The sequence below is a fragment of the Nomascus leucogenys genome, chromosome 7b (assembly GCF_006542625.1).
Source record: "Nomascus leucogenys isolate Asia chromosome 7b, Asia_NLE_v1, whole genome shotgun sequence".
Classification (NCBI taxonomy): Eukaryota; Metazoa; Chordata; class Mammalia; order Primates; family Hylobatidae; genus Nomascus; species Nomascus leucogenys.
In genome coordinates, this window is record NC_044387.1 from 49,968,501 (window position 1) to 49,977,548 (window position 9,048).

At 49.5% G+C, this 9,048-nt stretch overlaps 1 long non-coding RNA gene across 1 annotated transcript; it reads right to left on the reverse strand.

Moving 5' to 3' along the window:
* Positions 1–7,296, reverse strand: LOC105740080. Its single transcript, XR_001116091.2, has 3 exons — positions 7,232–7,296; positions 3,605–3,714; positions 1–2,909 (listed from the first exon to the last, which is right to left on the reverse strand). It is a non-coding gene; the product is annotated as an uncharacterized LOC105740080 (long non-coding RNA).
* Positions 7,297–9,048: the final 1,752 nt, after the last annotated feature.

A 9,048-nucleotide genomic window follows, 5' to 3' on the forward strand; every position in this document is an offset into this window, starting at 1 on the left:
TCACTAAAGTATATTTTTAATAGGATAGGCCAGACCAAGCAGAGACCATGGGGCCAGGCAGGGAATGAGGAGAAATGGGTGGGTTTTCCCAAGGGGCCTCTCCACAGTGAAGACCAAGAGACACTACTCCATCCCTTGGCTCTAAACCCAGATCTGCACACCCATCTAATAGCATCTGAACTGTCATCAGCTCTGCCATTTCATTATTGTGGTTTATGCTTGGAAAATCTGCTTTCTAGAACACCACTAAAAATCAATGAATAAAATGACAGAGTGTCTTAAAAAGTAAAGGATGTCTTCTTAACTTCTGAATAGAAAGCACAAGTCTTCTCTGTATAATTAGAATCTCCTCTCCTAGTCCTGACTGCACACAATTACTGAGGATGTACCCTATGGTGACCCCAAATGAGTCATACCCTTGCACAATCTCTTCACTTGAATTCAAGAACCTGTGATTTGCTTCTTACCAATAAATATAGCAAAGGTGATGGAATATCTCTCTTTTCATTAGGTTACATTAAATGACAAATGAGCTATGGGTGACCTCTAGGAACTCTAGGAGCTAAGGGCACTGATGGCAAATAGCCCCCCAAAACACTGGCTTCAGTCATACAGCAGCAAGGAATTGAGTTCTGCCAAAAGTTTGGAAACAGATTCTTCCTCAGTTGAGCCTCCAGATGAAAACACAGCCAAGCCAATGCCCTGATTTCAGGTTGGGAAGTCCCTGAACAGATGACTCAGGTAAGCTGATCCCAGACTCCTGATCCAGGAAAGCTGGGAGATCATAAATGGGTGTTATTTTAAGGTGCTAGGTTTGCAGAAATTTGTTACACAGCAAGAGAAAACTAAAACCTGGATCATCTCGGTCACTTTGGTCAGATCCAGGTGGAGACAAGGTAAGGAGAGAGACCTTGATCATTGAGTACAGGAATACCTGGGCTCACACTGATGCACATCTTCAAATGAGGTGGCCCCTGAGTTGTCTCAGTGCAATAAGAAGCTCTTGTTCTTCCTCCACCCTTGCCAATGAAGAGGGAGACCAAGTCTGCATTCAGAGGCCATTCACTGCACAGAGGGAGGAGGGAGCTTTTATTTTCATTTTTGCAAAGCCAAGTCCCCTGGGAGATGGTTTCTCTTTCCCACATTATTATAAAGAGCAATGAGAGTTGCATAGGGTCCCATTCCTGAAGCGTCCACACCCTTGGGATGATGAGCAGAAATGAAAGCAAACACCACCATCTGACTGCCTGACTGGTGTGAAGCCCCGTGACACTGGTCACTCATGGCAGATTTGGTCTCTGTTCCCCGTGGACTTGGAGCACATGTGGGTAAAAATGCTATGGCTGTCCCAGAACAAACAGTGACTGTCAGGCCCATCTTCAGGCTAGAGGCCAAAGATGGCCAGGCAGGCCGTGTTGCCAGACCTAGAGACTGAAAATCAAGCTGGGACCCCTAAGGGTTGAGAATGGACATAATAAATCAGGAGTGTGGGGCCAGTTCCTGGGCACTGTAGGTACCAAGAGATATGGTTAGAACCCTCAATGTCACTGCTGCTTCCAGTGCAGAAGATGGTGACTGTTTACCAAGTCCCAGACACTGAGGAAGGCTGAGTCAAGGCTGAGCCCAGGCCTCTGAGAAGAGAAAGAAATGCAGAGGGGGATTAAGTCAGAGCATGACTCCACGTGAACCAGTAGAGGAAAGAGGAAGAGTCAACCAAGGTGCCCAGGTGCTCTTCCTTGAGGACACTTGCCTGTGCCCTGAGGGAGAATGGTTTCAAGCAGCAGGAGTCAGACCACGGTGGAGATGCCCCAAAGCTGCCTTCTGAGACCCCAGCACTGGGACAGGACACTCCAGGCTCTCTTAGCCCTTCCCATGTGCTGAGATGCAAGAGGATCCTCCCTGAAAACCTGCCTCCTGAGCACTGACAATTCTTAGCTCTTCCTTTGCTCCAAGCCCTGGAGGCCTATACTCAGGGGAGTGTGCAGATGCTCTGGCCCAGGCTGGAAGCGTGTGAAGGGCATAAATCCTCTTCCAAAGTTGCTTTGAGGCTGGATTGGCAGAACACAGAGATGCCAAGCACCATCCATCAGTGAGCACCTGGATTTCTAGTGTGTTCCCTGACCCAAACACCTTGTCTTCCCTTCCTCTCACATACCTGGGGAGGATCCTCCTGCCCTCTGTACACCCAGGAGGCCTGAATCTGGTGTGGAATCATACTGCTCCCTACCTGAAGGCTCCTGCCTTTCCCTCTGAGCTCATTCACAGCTAGCCCCAAAAGAATTTTTTTTTTAAGACAGAGTCTCGCTCTGTTGCCCAGACTGGAGTGCAGGGGTGCAATCTGGCCTCACTGCAACCTCTGCCTCCCAGATTCAAGCGATTCTCTTGCCTCAGCCTCCTGGGTAGCTGGGACTACAGGTGTGCACCACCATGCCAGGCTAAGTTTTGTATTTTTAGTAGAGATGGGGTTTCACTATGTTGCCCAGGCTGGTCTTGAACTTCTGACCTCAGGTGATCTGCCTGCCTCGGCCTCCCAAAGTGCTGAGATTCCAGGGGTGAGCCACCGTGCCTGGCCTCCGAAAGAACTTTCCAAAGTGGTGATTCTCCCATTAGGACACACGGTCATGGGGACGTAGGCAAGCCACTCTGAATTCTCTCCAAGACCTTCCACTGCGGCCTTTTGTGCATCTGCCGAATCCTGCAGCAGATTGGGGATCAGGGGCCATTTCAGACATGTGTTATTAAGTCAGGAGCCCAGTATGCACTAAGTGTCGTGGGAGCACAGCCAGCCAGTGTGACCCCCCTGGGAGCAAGGAGCCTTGCACCAGGACTACACAGCCTGAGTTCCTTCTTGACTTGACCACTTTGTCTTGGACCTGTGGTTTGCCTTTTCTTATTGTCAGTGTCTTCACCTAAAAAAAAAACTAAAACAGCAGTAAAGTTCACAAACTCCTTGCATTCGCCTGCTTAGAAAATCAAAAGGCAAATTGTTTCCATTAATCAGCAAGGTCTCTATGATTTTTATTCCCAGAATGGTTAGGTTGAGAGTTCTGGCCCCTTCAACTCCAGGTTTATTTTAGGTGGTCATAGAAAAATACATATTTTTCTCTCTGAGTTCTCTATCTCACCCGTGCAAAGGTTAGTCCTGACTCAGCCTCTCTCAGTTCCAGGAGCAGAGCAGAACAGACTGTCAAACGCATCCCCCTCCCTTGCTTCCCTCATTGCAGTCTTAAAATATCTCTTGTCATCACTCTAATTCAGTGTAGGTTGACTCTCACTTTCCAAAATGAGGATACCTCTATTTTCATTGCTGGTCAAGGAAAAAAAAATCGTATGTTTATGAACTGAGTGTTTGTGTCCCCCCACCACAAATTCATATGTTGAAGCCCTAATCCCCATTGTGGCTGTATGTGGAGATGGGGCCTCTAAGGAAGTAATTAAGATTAAGTGAAGTCACAAGGGTCGGGTTCTCATAACAATCAGCATCCTTATAAGAAGAAACACCCATGTGCTCTCTCCGCACATGCGCACAAAGGGGTCACGTGAGCACAATGCCAAATGGCCTCAGCCTATAAGCTAAGAGAAGATGCCTCAGAATGACACCTACCTTGCTGGCACCTTGATCTTGGACTTCCCAGCCTCCAGAACTGTGAGAAATAAATTTCTTTTGTTTAATCCACCCAGTCTGTGATATTTTGTTATGGCAGCTGAAGCAGTCTAATAAATGATAAAAAAAAAAAAAGTTCAAGAGAATACAGAAAAGTATTTTATAACAAACAGTGTTATCATTTTAGTGACCATTTCCTGTACCTGTTAGCCCACTTATCTAAGACGTTCACCAATATGAATTACTGATATCCCAGGAACCTTGTAACTCCTACTCCCCATTCCAGGCCAAGCAGAGCCCCAGGAATATGGCATACGATTGTAAAGAACTTGAATCAATGAATGAGTGAATGTTATGGTCATACACAATTTTACATGAATAGAATTACATTAGACAATCATTCAAGTGACCTGCATTTTTTTTCAAATATTGCAGACAGACATCATCAGTCATAAAAAAGCAGGGGATCTTGCCATTTGCAACAATACGAATGAACCTGGAGGAAATTATGTTAAGTGAAATAAGCCAGATGCAGAAAGACAAATACTGTACGAGCTAATAATATGTGGAATCTAAAAAGTGGAACTCTTTTGACATTGTTTGGTAATATAATAAATACAAAAAAAATTAAAGGAAAGGGAAAAAAGAAACACAAAAAGTGGAACTCATAGAGGCAGAGTAGAATGGTAGTTCCCAGGGGGCTGTGGGTGGGAGGAAGGAGAGATGTTGGTCAAAGGCTACAAAATTTTAGTTATAAGATGGTAAATCCTGAGACTCTAATATACAGTATAGTAACTATAGTTAATAATGCTATATTATTAATTGAAATTTGCTAACAGAGCACACACATGTTGACTACTGTGGTGAAAGATGTGTTAACTAATCTGATTAATCATCAAACAAGGTATATGTGGATCAATGTATATGAATTGCACACCTTGAATCCATACAATTTTTATTTGTCAATTATACCTCAAGAAACCTGGAAAAAATCAAACATTACAGACATCTTATTGTATTTTGTGTGTCTTACCCAAAAAAAGCACCCAGAGCTCAGCAAAGCACTTGATGTTTGCCCTCACACTGTTCCTCTCCCATTCCAGTTGTTGACCAAAAGGAACCATCAGACAAAAAACACCTCCAAATTTGTTGAATTTATTCAGGAATTAGAATACAAAATTATAGGCTGGGCACGGTGGCTCATGCCTGTAATCCCAGCACTTTGGGAGGTCGAGGTGGGAGGAACACTTGAGGCCTGGAGTTTAAGCCAAGCCTGGGAAACACAGTGAGACTCTGTCTACCAAAAAAAAAAAATTTTCAATAAAGTAAATACATAAATTAGCTGGGCGTGGTGGTGCACGCCTGTTGTCTTAGCTACTCAGGAGGCTGAGGTGGGAGGATTGCTTGAGCCCAAGAGTTGGAGGCAGTGGTAAACTACGATTATGCACTACACTCCAGCCTGGGTGACAAAGCAAGACCCTGTCTCAAAAAATAAATAAATATAAAAATAAATATAAATTTACAAAAAAAATTAAAAAAGAAAAAAGCATTATAACCTAAGATGAAAAAAGCATTATAACCTAAGATGTTCAGCTATGGCAAGCCACATATGCATCTCAAGAGGGGAGGGCAAAGGGAAGGGTGTATTGGCAAAAAAAGAGATTTAAATAAGCTGCTTGCAAACAGTTCAGTGGTTATGAAGACTCAAAACCACAGTTGGCATCAGTTCATTGGTGGAGATGCTGTGCCTAGGCAGGTCTTCTTTCAAAAGCATCTTATCTAAATTGTTGTGATCCTGAAACAGGAATGTCTTGCAGGGCTATTTCGGAAAGTTCCGAGAGAGCCAACCCTTTTTAAAAATATAGATGGGGTCTTGCTATATCGCTCAGGCTAGTCTTGAATTCCTGGCCTCAGGGGATCCTCCAACCTTGGCCTCCCAAAGTGCTGGGATTACAGGGGTGAGCCACCACACCCAGCTTCCTGAGACAGCGTTTATCTTAGCCATATAAGCATGAGCCCTTCCCTTTCATACCCTCAGGGTTTTACTTTGGGTCAACAAAAAGTGAGTTTATTTTGGTATGTGCAACTTTCACACACCCATCGCCATAAAAGAAAGGACCCGCCTTGGCTGGGCACAGTGGCTTACGCCTGTAATCCCAGCACTTTGGGAGGCCGAGGCGGGCGGATCACAAGGTCAGGAGATCAAGACCATCCTGGCTAACACGGTGAAACCCCGTCTCTATTAAAAACACAAAAAAATTAGCTGGGCATGGTAGCGGGCACCTGTACTCCCAGCTACTTGGGAGGCTGAGGCGGGAGAATGGCATGAACCTAGGAGGAGGAGCTTGCAGTGAGCCGAGATCGCGCCACTGCACTCCAGCCTGGGCAAGAGCGAGACTCTGTCTCAAAAATAATAATAATAAAAAATAAATAAATAAATAAATAAATAAATAAATAATAATAAAAAAGGACCAGCCTCGAATGACAGTCAGCACTCCACAGGCATCCTCCACAATCCTCTCTCCTCTCTGCCTCTTGCCCTGCAACCTGGCCATGCCATGATTCCTCCCTATCTGTCCTCCTCTGTGGACTTCCATGACCACGCTCTGTCCTATGAGGCTGGACCAGGGTCATGTTCACTCACTTCTCTCCCCTCCCTGACATGTGCTCCACTGCCCAACTTGTTCTCCACGCATCGATCTCAATGGAGCAACAGCAATCAGATGATGAAAATAAATAATGGTGGCCAGTCTCCAAATGGATCCCCTTTTCAATCCCGCACTATCCATTTGCTGCCTTCTCATCAGCCCTCTGCCCCAGTTTCTTCCCCTTCTCAAACTGGACAGGCACCGTACTCCGTGAAGATGTGTGCAGCCTGTTCCCATGCCCTGAACTCCATCCCTTCAAGCTCCTCTGAGTGCTCCCTGCTCAGGTCTCAGAAAAGGAGACCTGGGCAACCCTCCCAGGGAGCCGCCTGCCTGTGTAATTTTCTGTACCAGCCTGTTTGCTTTCTTGAGATAATTAGTTACAACGGCCACTTTAAAACAATGGCCTTCTTATTTTGTTTTTTGTTTTCACCCTAAACTTTATAAAGTCAGAAATCGTAAGTCCTTGAGCATCCACAGCCACTCAAGGACGAACTTTTGCTGAATGCCTCAAGCAGAGAGGGGGAGGCTGAGTCTCTATTTCCAAGTTGAAAATACGACGGTTTTCATCAGCCCTGTTTTATGCGACAATCCCAGGTCGAATCTGGATCAATGCAATGACTTCCTTTGTATGGACCTATGTTTTGTTCGTGCATTCATCTGTGCAGCTGGGAGCCCGCAGCTCTGTTCACTGGCATGGGGATGCCTCGGGGAATGGCAAGGCAGAGCCACAAAAAGACAGCCAGCCTCACCACGCGGCCTGTTGCTCTTAGCCACTGTGCCCATCATAGCCCGTGGCAGGAGATTTTGGGGTCCCCCCGACCCTTTCAGGAAAACAGAGTTTGTGGAGGCTGAGCACTTCCCAGGCCTGACTGATAAAACGATTCAAATGACTCAAAGAGATTCCTCGCCTGTCCAGTCCCTTGAAGGGCCTTGAACAAGGGCCTTCCGCTTGGCTCCTAGCCCCTCCCTCTCCCCTTACCAGGAAAGGTTCCTCCCCATCACTGCAGAAGCCTGACCATCCCCCTAGAGGGCCTGGGAGGAAGTGGGTTTTGCATACAGTCCCTGTTGACTCTAGTGCCCCCTGCTGGCCCCAGACGCGAGATTCCGGCGAGACTTCAGGGCATAGCTCCCTCGCAGCCAGAAGACGGGCCTGCAGCGCCTCTGCACAGCTCCGGGACACCCCACCCGCTTCCCAGGCGTGACCTGTCAACAGGTCTGTATTGGCGACAAAAGGAGCAGCCCTGAATATAGGGAAAGCAGGGCGGAGTCCTCTGCAGGCTCCGGGGAGGGGAGGGTGTGAATGCGTGGATTTCTGTGGAGAGCGGAAACACGGGGAGTCGAGGGGAGCAAGCGCGGGCCTCAGAAAGTTCTGGGAAACCGACTCCCAAGAGCAGGGAGGAACGCGGCTCCAGAGAGTAAGTTAGTTGAATCCTGGGGTGGGTGGGGGGTCTCTTCAGCCCGGGGGGTTACAGAAGTAGGTAAATCCAGGTAAATACAGAGATTACCCAGTCAAGGGCAGGGGCGTCTTTTCTAGACATGCAGGGCGGGGTGGGGCGAGAACCTGAGCTCAGGGGACCCTGGAACTGGCCTCTGCACCCCGCATCCCACTGAAGAAAAGGGAGGTCGCCAGAAGCACAGACCCAGAACAGCGTACAGACTTGAACGACTCCGTGATCCCAGAACACCCCATCCCACACTCCCATCCAGCCCCCCCGCCTCCCCACTGCCTCTCCATTCGCCCACGCACCCCCTTTTTCCACCCTGCCCCCACCCTACTGTCCGGTGGGAAAGTCCGCAGGCATCACCTATTCACCCATCCCCACCCCTCCTCCACCCCTTACCCCCCACCTTCTTTCTTCCCACATCCCCACCCCTCCCCCACTCTCTGCCTCTCTTCCCTCCCCCTCCCCAACAATTTGTTTCTCTTCCCCATCCCCTCCCCCAACCTCTAGCTTCCCTCATCCCCACCCCCACCCTGTCTCCCTTCCCCCATCCCCGCCCAGGCCCACCTTATGTCTCCCTTCCCCCATCCCCACCCCTCCCCCGCCTTCTGTCTCCCTTCCCCATCCCCCCCCCCCCGCCTTCTGTCTCCCTTCCCCCATCCCCACCCCTCCCCCGCCTTCTGTCTTCCTTCCCCCATCCCCACCCCTCCCCCACCCTCTGTCTCCGTTCCTCCATCCCCACCCCTCCCCCACCCTCTGTCTCCGTTCCTAATCCCCACGCCTCCACCACTCTGTTTCCCTTCCCCCATCCCGACCCCTCCCCCACCCTGTCTCCCCTCCTCCATCCCCACCCCCCCACCTGTCTCCCTTCCCCCATGCCCACCCCTCCCCCACTCTGTCTCTTCCCCCACGCCCACCCCTCCTCCACTCTGTTCCCCCACGCCCACCCCTCCCCCATTCTCTCTTCCCCCATGCCCACCCCTCCCCCACCCTGTCTCCCTTCCCCCATTCCTAACCCTCCCCCCGCCCCCTCCTTCCCCACCCCACCTCCCCTCCTTCCTCACCCCCATCTCCTCCCCACCCACTGTCTCCTCTGCTCCCCAACCCCATCTCCCCTTTTCCCCTCCTCCCGCTCCCTTCTCCTCTGCCCCTTCCCCCACTGCCCCTCCTCCTCCCAGTCCTTGAAAACAAGCCCCTCTCGACTCTCTGGGCGACCTCACTGGATCTCGTGAGATTTTGCCCTGGAAGGACTGAGAAACGGGGATTGGTCAGACCAGGCTGCTCGCCCCTCTCTCCACCCCCCGCCCCCCCCCCCCCACGCAGCGGCTAGGGCGCTTAGCTGAGCCATCGTCTC